The 12,463-nt window shown below is 42.2% G+C and overlaps 1 protein-coding gene across 3 annotated transcripts in view; it reads right to left on the reverse strand.

Moving 5' to 3' along the window:
• The window catches only part of NHSL1 (NHS like 1), a 240,735-nt gene that overhangs the window by 161,673 nt on the left and 66,599 nt on the right, over positions 1 to 12,463 (reverse strand). The window lies entirely within an intron of this gene.

Raw genomic sequence — 12,463 nt, forward strand, 5'->3', positions numbered from 1 at the left:
CCCAATTTTGAACCACTCGGTTGTTCCATGTCTGGGTCTTACTGTTGCTTCTTGACCCTCGTACAGGTTTCTCAGGAGACAGGTAAGGTGGTCTGGTACTCCCATCTCTTTCAGAATTTGCCACAGTTTGTTGTGATCCACACAATCAAAGGCTTTCGCATAGTCAATGAAGCAGAAAGAGACGTTTTTCTGGAATTCTCTTGCTTTCTCCATGATGCAGCGAATGTTGGCGATTTGATCTCTAGTTCCTCTGCCTCTTTGAAACCCAGCTTGTACTTCCGGTAGTTCTCGGTTCGCATACTGCTGAAGCCTAGCTTGTAGGATTTTGAGCATCACCTTGCTGGCATGTGAAATGAGCGCAATTGTGCGGTAGTTTGAACACTCTTTGGCGTTGCCCTTCTTTGGAATTGGAATGTAAACTGACCTTTTCCAGTCTTGCGGCCATTGCTGAGTGTTCCAAATTTGTTGGCATATTGAATGCAGCACTTTAACAGCATCATCTTTTAGGATTTTAAATAGCTCAGCTGGAATACTGTCATCTCCGCTAGCTTTGTTGTTACTAATGCTTCCTAAGGCCCACTTGACTTCACTCTCAAGGATGTCTGGCTCAAGTTCAATGACCGCACTATCATGGCTATCAAGGACATTACTATCATGGCTATCAAGGACATTAAGATCTTTCCTGTATAGTTCTTCTGTGTATTCTTTCCACCTCTTCTTAATCTCATCTGCTTCTGTGAGGTCCCTGCCTTCTTTGTCCTTTATCATGCCCGTCTTTGCACAAAATGTTCCCTTGAGATCTCCAATTTTCTTGAAGAGATCTCTAGTCTTTCCCATTCTGTTGTTTCCTCAATTTCCTTGCATTGTTCATTTAAGAAGGCCTTCTTGTCTCTCCTTGCTATTCTCTGGAACTCTGCATTCAGTTGGATATATCTTCCCCTTTCTCCCTTGCTTTTTGCTACGGACCTCCATCCATAGTTCCTCAGGCACTCTGTCTATCAGCTCTAATCCCTGAAATCTATTCCTCACCTCCACTGTATATTCATAAGGGAGATGATTTAGGTCATACCTGAATGGTTTAGTGGTTTTCCCTCTGTTCTTCAATTAAAGCCAAAATTTTGCAAGAAGCAGTTCATGATCTGAGCCACAGTCAGCTCCAGGTCTTGTTTTGACTGACTGTATGGAGCTTCTCCATCTTTGGCTGCAAAGGACATAATCAATCTGATTTCGATATTGACCATCTGGTGACGTCCATGTGTAGAGTCGTCTCTTGTGCTGTTGGAAAAGAGTGTTTGCTATGATCAGCATGTTCTCTTGGCAAAACTCTATTAGCCTTTGTCCTGCTTCATTTTGTACACCAAGGCCATGCCTGCCAGTTATCCCGGTGATTTCTTGACTTCCTACTTTAGCATTCCAGTCCCCTATGATGAAGAGGACATCTTTTTTTGGTGTTAGTTCTAGAAGGTGTTGGAGGTCTTCATAGAACCGATCAACCTCAGCTTCTTCGGCATCAGTGGTTGGGGCATAGATTTGAATTACTGTGATGGTGAATGGTTTGCCTTGGATTCGTACTGAGATCATTCTATCATTTTTAAGATTGTACCCCAGTACTGCTTTTCCCACCCTTTTATTGACTATGAGTGCTACTCCATTTCTTCTAAGGGATTCTTGCCCACAATAGTAGATATGATGGTCACCTGAATTAAATTCACCCATTCCTGTCCATTTTAGTTCGCTGATTCCCAAGATGTCGATGTTCAATCTTGCCATCTCATGTTTGACCACCTCCAGCTTACCTTGATTCATTGATCTAACATTCCAGGTTCCTAAACAGTATTGTTCTTTACAGCATCGGATTTTCTTTTCACCACCAGACACATCCACAGCTGAGTGTCCTTTCGGCTTTGGCCCAGCCGCTTCACTCTTTCTGGCGTTACTTGGAAATTCCCTCTGCTCTTTCCCAGTAGTATATTGGACACCTTCCGACCTGAGGGGCTCATCTTCCGGCGTCATATCTTTTAGCCTTGGGATACGTTCCATGGGGTTTTCTTGGCAAGAATACTGGAGTGGGTTGCCATTTCCTTCTCCAGTGGACCACATTTTGTCAGAACTCTCTGCCATGACCTGTCCGTCTTGGGTGGCCCTGCACGGCATAGCTTATGGCTTCACTGAGTTACGCAAGCCCCTTCGCCACAACAAGGCAGTGATCCATGAAGGGGCAAAGAAAAAGAAGGGTTAAACTAGGGGAGGCAATATATGGCCCACAGGCTGAATGCAGCCTCCACTGCCCCCCAAAACTGTAAAAACATTTTTTTATTGGCATCTGGAGTAGCCATTTTGACCCTTTCTGATCCTTTAGTGCTCCGTAGCTACTACGAAGCACCAAAAGGATTAAAGTTAGCTTGCAAAAAAGCTAATTTTGACATTTTTGTGCTCCATAGCTTCGTCCAGATGGCCTTTTTTTAATTAATTTTTTCAGTGCCATGGGGGAGGAGATGCAGCTAGTGGGGGAGGGTTCTGGAAGGCCTCCTAGATTTGCCCAGCTGTGGGTTAAAAACACTCCCCTTGTGATCCTGATCTGAGTCATCCTCCCCCTGCTGCACAGCTGCTATATGAACAGACCATTCTAAGCACATCCTTAACATAATATATAGTTTGACTCTAAGAGAAGTTAAGTGAGAAATGAGGTGAAAGAGAAGCCTCTGTTTCTCTCTCCTAGCAGGAAAAAAATACTCAGAGAAATTAGGAGGACCTGCTTTCATAGAATCATAGAATAGTAGGGTTGGAAGGGGCCTACAAGGCCATCAAATCCACCCTGCTCAATGCAGGAATCCAAGTCAGAACATCCCTGACAGATGGCTGTCCAGCCTTGTCTTGAATGCCTCCAGTGTGGGAGAGCCCACTACCTCCCTAGGTAATCGGTTCCATTGTCATATTGCTCTGTCAGGAAGTTTTTCCTGATGTTCAGCCGGAATCTGGCTTCCTGTACCTTGAGCCCATTATTCTATGCCCTGCACTCTGGGATGATCAAGAAAAGATCCTGGCCTTCTTCTCTGTGACAACCTTTCAAGTACTTGAAGAGCGCTATCATATCTCACCTCAGTCTTCTCTTCTCAAGGCTAAACAGGCCCAGTTCTTTCAGTCTCTCTTCATAGGGCTTTGTTTCCAGTCCCCTGATCATCTTCATTGCCCTCCTCTGAACCCTCTCCAGTTTGTCTGCATCCTTCTTAAAGTGTGGTGCCCAGAACTGGACACAGTACTCCAGATGAGGCCTAACCAGTGCTGAGTAGAGGGGAACTAGTACTTCCCGGGATTTGGAAGCGATGCTTCTATTAATGCAGCCCAAAATAGCGTTTGCCTTTTTTGCAGCCACATCACATTGTTGGCTCATATTCAGCTTGTGATCGACAACAATTCCAAAATCTTTCTCGCTTGTAGTGTTGTTGAGCCACGTATCATCCATCTTGTAACTGTGCGTTTGGTTTCTTTTTCCTAGGTGCAGAACTTGGCATTTATCCCTATTAAATTTCATTCTGTTGTTTTCTGCCCAATGCTCCAGTCTATCAAGATCCCTTTGAATTTTGTTTCTGTCTTCCAAAGTATTAGCTATCCCTCCCAATTTTGTGTCATCTGCAAATCTGATCAGCATTCCCTGCCCCTCTTCCTCCAAGGCATAAACAAAAATGTTGAAGAGCACTGGGCCCAGGACTAAGCCCTGCGGTACCCCGCTCGTTGCTTTCTCTGTACTGCCCTGACAGCAACTGCCATTACCTTGCTTTTTTGCACATAACCATCTGACCACACTGCTTTTTGGCCAGTACTAGCCAACTCCCACCTGAGAAAGTTGCTCTAACAAAAAAATATTGTTTAACATTTTATTCAAGCAGATATGGATGAGCATGTTATCACTTCAATGCACTCAGAAGCCTCATTGTACATAGTGGCAGTATCCAATCCATTCTGCATGTTAGTGGGATCCAGGAAGGAAGCTAGCAGTTCCAGGAACAGTTGGAAACAAGCAGAAACATTTGTTTCTAAAACTGGGCAAGTCAGCAGAGCTTGCAGAAGGAAGCTCCACCGACCTGTCCCAATCCGGAAACAATTTTTTCATTTGTTTTCAGGGTTGCATTTTTAACTACTGCTTTCTGTTGCATTAGTGGTGGGTCCCAGTTTGTGCAACTAATCAAGCAGGAGTGCAGCCCAGTGTCTCTTGGCTGACATATTCTAACAGGCTTCAACAAATATACTCACCACACTTTCCATGGCAAATATGGACTGCCCTCTGGCAAATATCACAAGAAAAAAGCCTTGCTCCCAAATCTGAAGCTGCAGAAGTGGATGGGGTTCATCCAGGAAGCTTTGTAGCAATTCCTGCCTCCTACTCAGCTACAAGGTTAAAAGGAAAGTGGGGCATGGGAAGCACACTGCCCATCCCTTTTTCCATCAGAAGTGAGAAGCAGGGAAGGGGCAGTCACTGAGGTACCACTCAGTGATAGATCTTGAGCCCACTGCTAGGCAGCATCTGAAGTCCCCTGCTCCCCATGTCTCTTTCTCATTAGAGAGAAATGCAAGTAGGGGAAAGATCCTTCAGCTGTTGCTCAGAATTGTTGAACTTTGCTTGAAGCTGGAATATTCCCCTCCTGTCTTTCCTAAACGAAAAGGATTCCTTCACAGAAGCATTTGCCGCCAGCTAGCCAACAAGGTGGAGAAGAAACCTGGCAACCACAGTTTTGGCTTAACCAGCAAAGCCAGCCAACAAGTGTAGACCTTTGTATTATATATATTTTTACAAATACAAATAGCTAAACACAATACCTTGTGCCTTTAACATTTCTTTAGAGACATAGTATATTTTCCACACATTCCAGCTGAATTTAAGAGTTAAAAGTTTCTGTTTAGTGAACAAAGCAGGCTCTGCATCTGGTTGGTCTGTGTTTTTGGATTATGCTAATTTAATTCCTGCAATCCTTAAGAGTTTCATCTTTGATGATTCAGCATGGCAGCTGGGAACTTTTCAAAGATTTGCAATCATTGCTCCCTAAGGTAGTTTTTAAAAACAGTAAGACTAACTTTTCAATAATAATCTACTTCCTCAGCCATTTCTTTCCAGGTATACAGGATTCATTGTTGGCCTTCCAAGGTAAAACAATGTCAAAAGATGTTGTCCTGTTTCTAGACAGAGACTTTCACACACTGCCTGTAAATAGAGAATGATTGGCCAAAATGGGTAACACTCTTACTTGCTCAGACACCGATTTATGAGAAAATTGTTCAGACTTCAAAATACTTAGAAGTTTAGGTAATCCTGCCCCATCAAAAGACTATTGGCTCCTTCACACCAAGCTTTTATCCCGCGATTGAGATTGCTCCTTCACGGAAGTTTGCGGGCTCTTTACATGATGCTGTGATCATTCAAGGCATCTCCTGCACTAAATGCCCTTTGTTCCATTTTTAAATAGATTGTATGTAATGAGCTATCAAATTGCCCCATTGTGTTCCGCTTCAGTTTCCTCCATGAAAAAAAAAGAGGCAAGAAGAGGAGAGAGATCAATGAAAGATAATGGAAGATTCGGATATGGAGGGAAGGGGGTGGGGGAAAAGGAAGCATGTGAAAAAGGGAGTTGTGATCCTGCATTTAAAATGGAAGCAGAAAGCCCCATTTTAAATGCAGGATTTTAGGCTGGTGTAGATCTTACTGCCCCACTGAGTAACAGTTAACTTGATCCACCTCTATTATTGAGTGGTCTCGAGCAATTCTTTCTTAACCTCTATTTACCATCTGTAAAATGGGAATAAATACCAATCTACCTCATATAATTGCTGTGTGGATGAACACTTATTCACACTGTATTTGTTACTACCTACTACTGATAGTGATAGGATACAGTTGCATGCAGAAAAGGGGAGGAAGGAAGGGAGGTTTCTGTTCTTTTTTACTGTCAGCTTATGAAGGGAAATAAGTGCGCAAATGGCACAGAACAGACGTAACCTTTGATCTCCTAACCAGGATGATGAGATTCAGAGTGCCCTGCTTGCTAAAGCTATGTTAACTAAATGTTCATATAAAAGTCTATCACTGTAAATATCTAAAAGCTATAGTAAAGTCAGAGGTTGCCGTTTTCTAACTTACAGCATCTAATATTGCAAACATAGGTAAGGCCACAAGATGGCAGTGTGAAACAATTGATGCTTCCTTATTACTAGTGTCTGAAACTTTGTTTACTAAACAAGACAGGAATGCTTGGTGTAGCAGACAGCAACAACTCCAGTGGAGAATTAAAAAGTGGAATACACTGAAATGCTGACTAGTAAATGACACAAACAGAGAAGAAAAGAACATATTTTCAAACTGCATTAAAATATATATCTTTAGATACAACTTTTTTAAAAGGTGGAGGGCTGTATGTGTGTGTGTGGGGGGGGGTGAGTAGATGAGGCCAGAAGCATAGTGTCAGGGTGGAAACTGAGCCCATAGACCCCCAGAGCAGTTCTGATTCTGAGGAGGAACAGCAATCTATGGGAGAGGAGCCCGCTCATCCCTCACAGGCACAGCAGCTGGCAGAGATTTCTCTTGCCAGCATTCCTGAGATAGATAGTGACCCTGGCAGTGAGAGAGTGCAGGAGGGGGGCTTGCTAGACGCTCGACGCAGAGAGCAACGAGCGATGGAGGGCGCGGAAAGGAGGCGTAGCGCCCGTTTGGCACACAAGCAACGGTCGCGTCCCATGGACCCAAGGGAAAGAGGGAGGAACTCTCCCTAGCCCATAAGTTCAGGGTCTTCAAGTGATTCTCCTTCAAATGGGGACCAACTGCCTACCCGGAGCATAGGCTACTCTGCTGTTCATTGCTTAGTTGCTGGTGATTAGCATCTGAAAGAGTCATTAAGTTGTAAAAGGATTAAAGCCTTGAAAAGAATCCTTTTGTCTGTGTCTTGAGTTGGCTATTGGAGTGTACTGAAAGAGGCCGCTAGGGCGCTCCTGACACATAGCAACAGTGGATAATACAGTAAGAACATTCAAATCTGCTATTATTTATTTGTTAATTTCATTGTTATGTATTGCGAGACAAACACTATGGTGGGACGTGGGAGAGGGCCTTCTCTGCTGTGACCTCCCAGTTGTGGAATGCCCTCCCCTTGGAGGCCCGATTAGCGCAGACATTAATCTCATTTCAGCACCAAGTAAAAACATGGCTTTTTACCAAAGCCTTTGAGGGCTAAATGCATTCCCTAAAGTAGCACACTGTTTTAACTGCTGTATTGTTTTAGATTTTAACTGGTATTCACTTGTTTAATGGTTTAATGTTTTTAGGTGTTTAAATTATTTATTGTTTTATACTGCTTCAATTGATTTTATCTCTACACTGCCCTGATATCTTAATGATACAGGGTGGGATACAGAGCCAGTGTGGTGTAGTGGTGAGAGTGTTGGACTGGTAGTCGGGAAATCTGGGTTCTAGTCCCCACTCGGCCATGGAAGCTCACTGGCTGACTTTGGGCCAATCACAGACTCTCAGCCCAACCCACCTCACAGGGCTGTTGTTGTGAGGATAAAATGGAGGAGGATTATGTACGCCACCTTGGGTTCCTTAGGGAGGAAAAGAGGCGGGATATAAATTGAATGAATGAATGTTTTAAATAAATAAAATAATGTATCACTTAATATAATGAAGTCTCTAAGCAGTTTGCTTGGAGTACATTGGCCTGAAAAGTCATGATAGTTCAGTTAAATCAGAGCTTCAACCCCAGGCATAAAACTCATATTGTTCGTACTTTTAGACCAGGGGTGGGAATCTATTCCATCTTGAGGGCCAAGTTCAGTTTCAGAGAAACTCTCAGGGGTGGGCATAATGTAATGGAAAGGGGGTGGGGCCAAAGGCAAACGGGGGGAGATACAAAAATACTAGCATATTGTAGCTTAAAGCTCTTACTGCCAGCAAGTAAATGCGTTCAGAGGCATTTCCTTTCCTTTTGGAAAGACCAATATTTTAAACAAGCCTCCTCCAGACTAAATTTGCAGATACTGTTAAAAAGGGAACTTACTTTACATGATAGGAAAAGCCATCAAGTCCACATAGAGCTGTTCAGAGAGTTTTTGGGTGCTCAAAGTCCTATTACATTCTGACCCACAATAAGAAAATGTGGAGCACTCAACAGCCCGTGGTTACTAATTTGTACAACACGTGGTAGATTAAATCAGTTATATCCATGCTGACTAGGAGGGCACTGTTAATACAGGTCCAGTTAGTGTAACTTTGCCTTCTGCTTGCCCAGTTATAATGGATACTTCTAATTTGTACTGCCTGAGGATGTGGATAGCATCCTTAGAGAGGCAAGACCAACCATGCCTTTTGCTTGACCATTGCTCTTCCTGGCTAATAAAAGTGGCTGGGCAGGGGGGAGGGGGAGACTCCAATATTCATATGGATAGTGGTGAACACCTCTTTACAACAGGGTGTGATTCTATCATGCCTGAAGGAGGCAATTGTGAGGAATTTGCTTTAAAAAAGACCCTCTCTATATCCCCACCATACTGGATAATTTCAGTCAGTCTTGGGCAAGTTGCTGGAGCTTCCAGAATAGGACCAACTGCTTTAGTCACCTTGTTGGATGATCTACGCCAGGAACAGGGATTGTATGGCACACCTTTGTCCCTCAACACATCACAGAAAAGTCCCTCTCAGTTTCAGCACAACTCAATGGATGAGGTGGGGTACCTGATGCACTCATCATGAAAGCAGCCTTGACTGAACAAACACTCAAGCTCTACCTTTACTCACAACACTCCAGTTCCCCCATGCCTTTTGTGTGTGGTACTGCATTCCCCTCACATCTGTTTACAAGCAGACAGTTCTCAATATTCCTGCATGGGAGAGGGGGCATTTTCAAGGAAGAATCTGCAGCCAGAACAAGGTGCATATCCTGCAGGGCCTGCAATAGATCAAATGGCAGCCTTCAGGACCCCACCCCCTCCATCTGTTGAACTTTTGAATACCTTATTTTTTGTTTTATATGCAAGTCCATTTCACAACTTTGATATATGATTTGCATGCATGATTTATCCCTGTCAAACAGATTTGATAACTGGCATACATGAATCTGATCACTCATATATCGAGGCATACCTTTTGTTCAATGGAAACTGAAGCTGCACATTTTCCCACACATTACAAAAATGCTGGCATGCAGGTTGCTTTACAAGTGAAGATGTCCTCTTTGTACTATTTGTTTCCATTGCTGAATGGATAATTGAATAGCTATGAGAGACACCCCCCCTAAGCTCAGCACCCCAGGAGATAACCTGACACCTCTCCCCCTACATCTGGCCCTGTCTGCCTGCCAATTCCACCCTCTCACATATACACTCCTTTTGAAAATCACTGCCCAGCCCTACTAATATTCTAAACTAGAAATAAGCATGGTTGGGGAAAAGCACGGTTGGGAAAGGCAACATTTGCAGGAGGGAATCAACAGGCAAGGGGATGTCTCTCTCCAATTCCTTTTATCTCAGTAAAGGTATATTTGGAAATGTGTTCACAGCATTAATGTGGAGCTCCAGTCTAATTTTTAAGCTTTACCTGCCAGTGGCCCTGTCTTCAGTTGGATATTGGGCCCAAACCCCTTCAGCCAGCCTAGAAACTAGATTTAATCTGATTTCTCTTGGAGATTTTTTGCACTCAGACATGCCTTTTCTCCAGGCAGCAGCCCCAAGAGGAAGTACCACATCTAAGACTCTGCTGACTTAGTATATCATGTTCCACATATGTTCTTCAAGACAGGGTGTGGCTGTGGCTTCATAATATTGAAATCTTCTGTGGGAAACTATCCTAGAAACTTTTAACCACAAATAACCACTCCCTTTCTTTATAAAGAATACTTAGCTATCGTGAAATAGGCTTTTTCCAAAAATAAAATTATCTTTCTCATCCATTGTCAAAGGAACTGAATCACACCGGATTTGAGATGAGTCAGTTATTTTCATCCTTTCTATGAAATGTAAAGTAGATGAATGTCTAGCAAACATTCTAATGTCTAATAAAAAGAAAATAACACAGGGAAGTCCATTTTTTTAAAGGTTGTAACAGTCTTGTCTCAGAATAAGCAGGACACCCATTACCTATTTACATCAAAAACTCGGCACTTTTAAAATGAAATGCTGTACAAGATGCTAGTTGTGAAGGCACAATATAGAACAGGGGTGGGCACCCTGATGTTCTCCCATCAGCCCCAGGCAGCATGGCCAATCAAGGATTACGGGAATTGTAATCTAAAACATCTGGAAGGCACTTCTTATGATTGGAGTATTGCTGTGATACGAGTATTGCTGTTGACCAATGGCATGGAGAATTAAGGACGGAAGATGTTGCTTAGCGGAACCCCCTGCTGACGATTTAATGCAAACACGCTAATACTGTCCTTAAAAGTAGCCTGTGCTTTTCCTGAATATGACAATGTGAGGGATTACACAGTTTTGAGAAAACAATGGGATATTTATAAAAAATCCATAATTACTGGAGAAAGTAGTGGTCTTCATGTTGATCTTTCTTTAAGACTATTCTGCTTCTCCTATTTATATTTGATGTAAAATGGCTGTAATATTTCCACTTTGTCGTCTTTATAGGTGCCCTCATAAGAAGTGACTCATTAGTAACTTAAATAAAAATTTCATCCATACAAGCTTTACTAGTCCATTCAAAAAGTCCTCATCTGTTGTTAACGTAATGGTTGCAAACTCTAAGGTCTTGTAAAAGCTTATGTTTCACATTCATCAATATTGTTTTTGTATACAAGTCCAATACTACGTCCGCCTCCTACCATCCTAGCAAAGCTCCTTTTCCACTTTGTTATTGTACCTAATGTGTGTAAGGTTTCCGTGTACAACTGCCAACTTCTCGTTAGATATCCTGCACTGCTCCCCCTTTTGCTTTCTTAGCAAAACATTAAAATCATTTTTTTCTCAGCCTTTACGCATCCAATAGATCCCAGCAGCTACTTTCCATCTGCCCTGTGGCCTGTTGGTCTTTCCATGCCACATGACAAAGAGAACACTCCTTATGTAGCTATATTTCTCTTAATTGATATGCAGGCGATGCGATGCAGATGATACAGCACTCCAAAACAAAACAAATGACCACCAGAATTATAGTTTTAATAAAATTAAAATTTATTTTTATATATGTGTGTGTGTGTGCGTGTGCGCGCGCACCTATATAGAAACAGAGAGACACACGTGCACGTGCGCGGGCAAATGCACACACAGAGAGAGATATTTTAAAGTGTGAAAAGTTTCAGTATAAAACAAATAACAGTCCACTACAATACCACTTTAAGCTGAGCCAGAACAAATCAGGAACAGGCCAAACCTTATTTTTTAAAAAAATTATATCCCACCTTTAACGTTAGCTAGCAACAAAATAAAGAACGAACAAAACCTAAAACCTGTCAAAACTTGGCAGAATATTTAAACACTGCACATAAAATACAGCCACAAATACAATACTGCAATACATACAACAATGGCAAGAAACCAATGCAGAGCTATTCATAGCAAAACTTCACCCAGACAGCAAACAGAACACCAGAATCAGGTAACCTGGAAATTCTATGGTTATATTTTGGAAATGTTGCTTAAGATACATAGCGCAACCCCCTTTTTACATAGTTCTTTACACTGGGGCTGTTCACATGTCTGGCCTTCATAAGGAAATGCTTTATAGTTCCTTGATCAAAATCAGCCTTCCCCAACATGATGCTATCCAGGTGTTTTAAACTCCTGCTCCTATCAGCCCCAGCCAGCATGACCAATACTGAGGGATGATGGGAGTTATAGTCCAAAACATCTGGAGGGCACCACTCCATTCTAAATTAAGCAGAATGTTGACCTATTTTTAAAATAGTCAACTATGAGAGAACTACAAAGGCTACATATAAAACACAGGTCAACAATCTTGGCTTTTTCAGCTTCATGCTCAGATACTGACCAAAAAAACCCGCCTAATATATTTACAAGCTATGCACATACACACAAACACACATACATAAACAAACACAACCTATAAAACAAGAAGCCTGAGGTGTGCCTGTACATGTTTTCTGTGCCACAGTGCCTGGCATCTGCTTATTAGACTGTCTACCAATTGGCCTTAGGAGATGAGCACTCAAGTGGTTCCTATGCACTTCTTTGTATAATAGTAATAAAATATTGATTGGAGTGCTGAGATGTTTAGAGTCACAAATACCTCTTTGTTCTCCCTTTGCCATTTATTCAAAATCTAGCAGGCTGTTACATCTTAGCAGCTCAGCTAAAAAAATCCTCATTGAAATTAGGATACAGATAACCTGCATGAGACATTAGGAGTTTAAATTATTTGGCTGTGGGGCTAAACTGTACTTGATGAACTTTTTTCCCTTATTTTCCCATAAAATGCTAATCAAACTGACACACAGATTTCATGAGAATTTATTTT

The sequence above is a fragment of the Heloderma suspectum genome, chromosome 1, assembly GCF_057233095.1.
Source record: "Heloderma suspectum isolate Gila_16-S chromosome 1, 16-S_ref, whole genome shotgun sequence".
NCBI classification, from domain to species: domain Eukaryota; kingdom Metazoa; phylum Chordata; class Lepidosauria; order Squamata; family Helodermatidae; genus Heloderma; species Heloderma suspectum.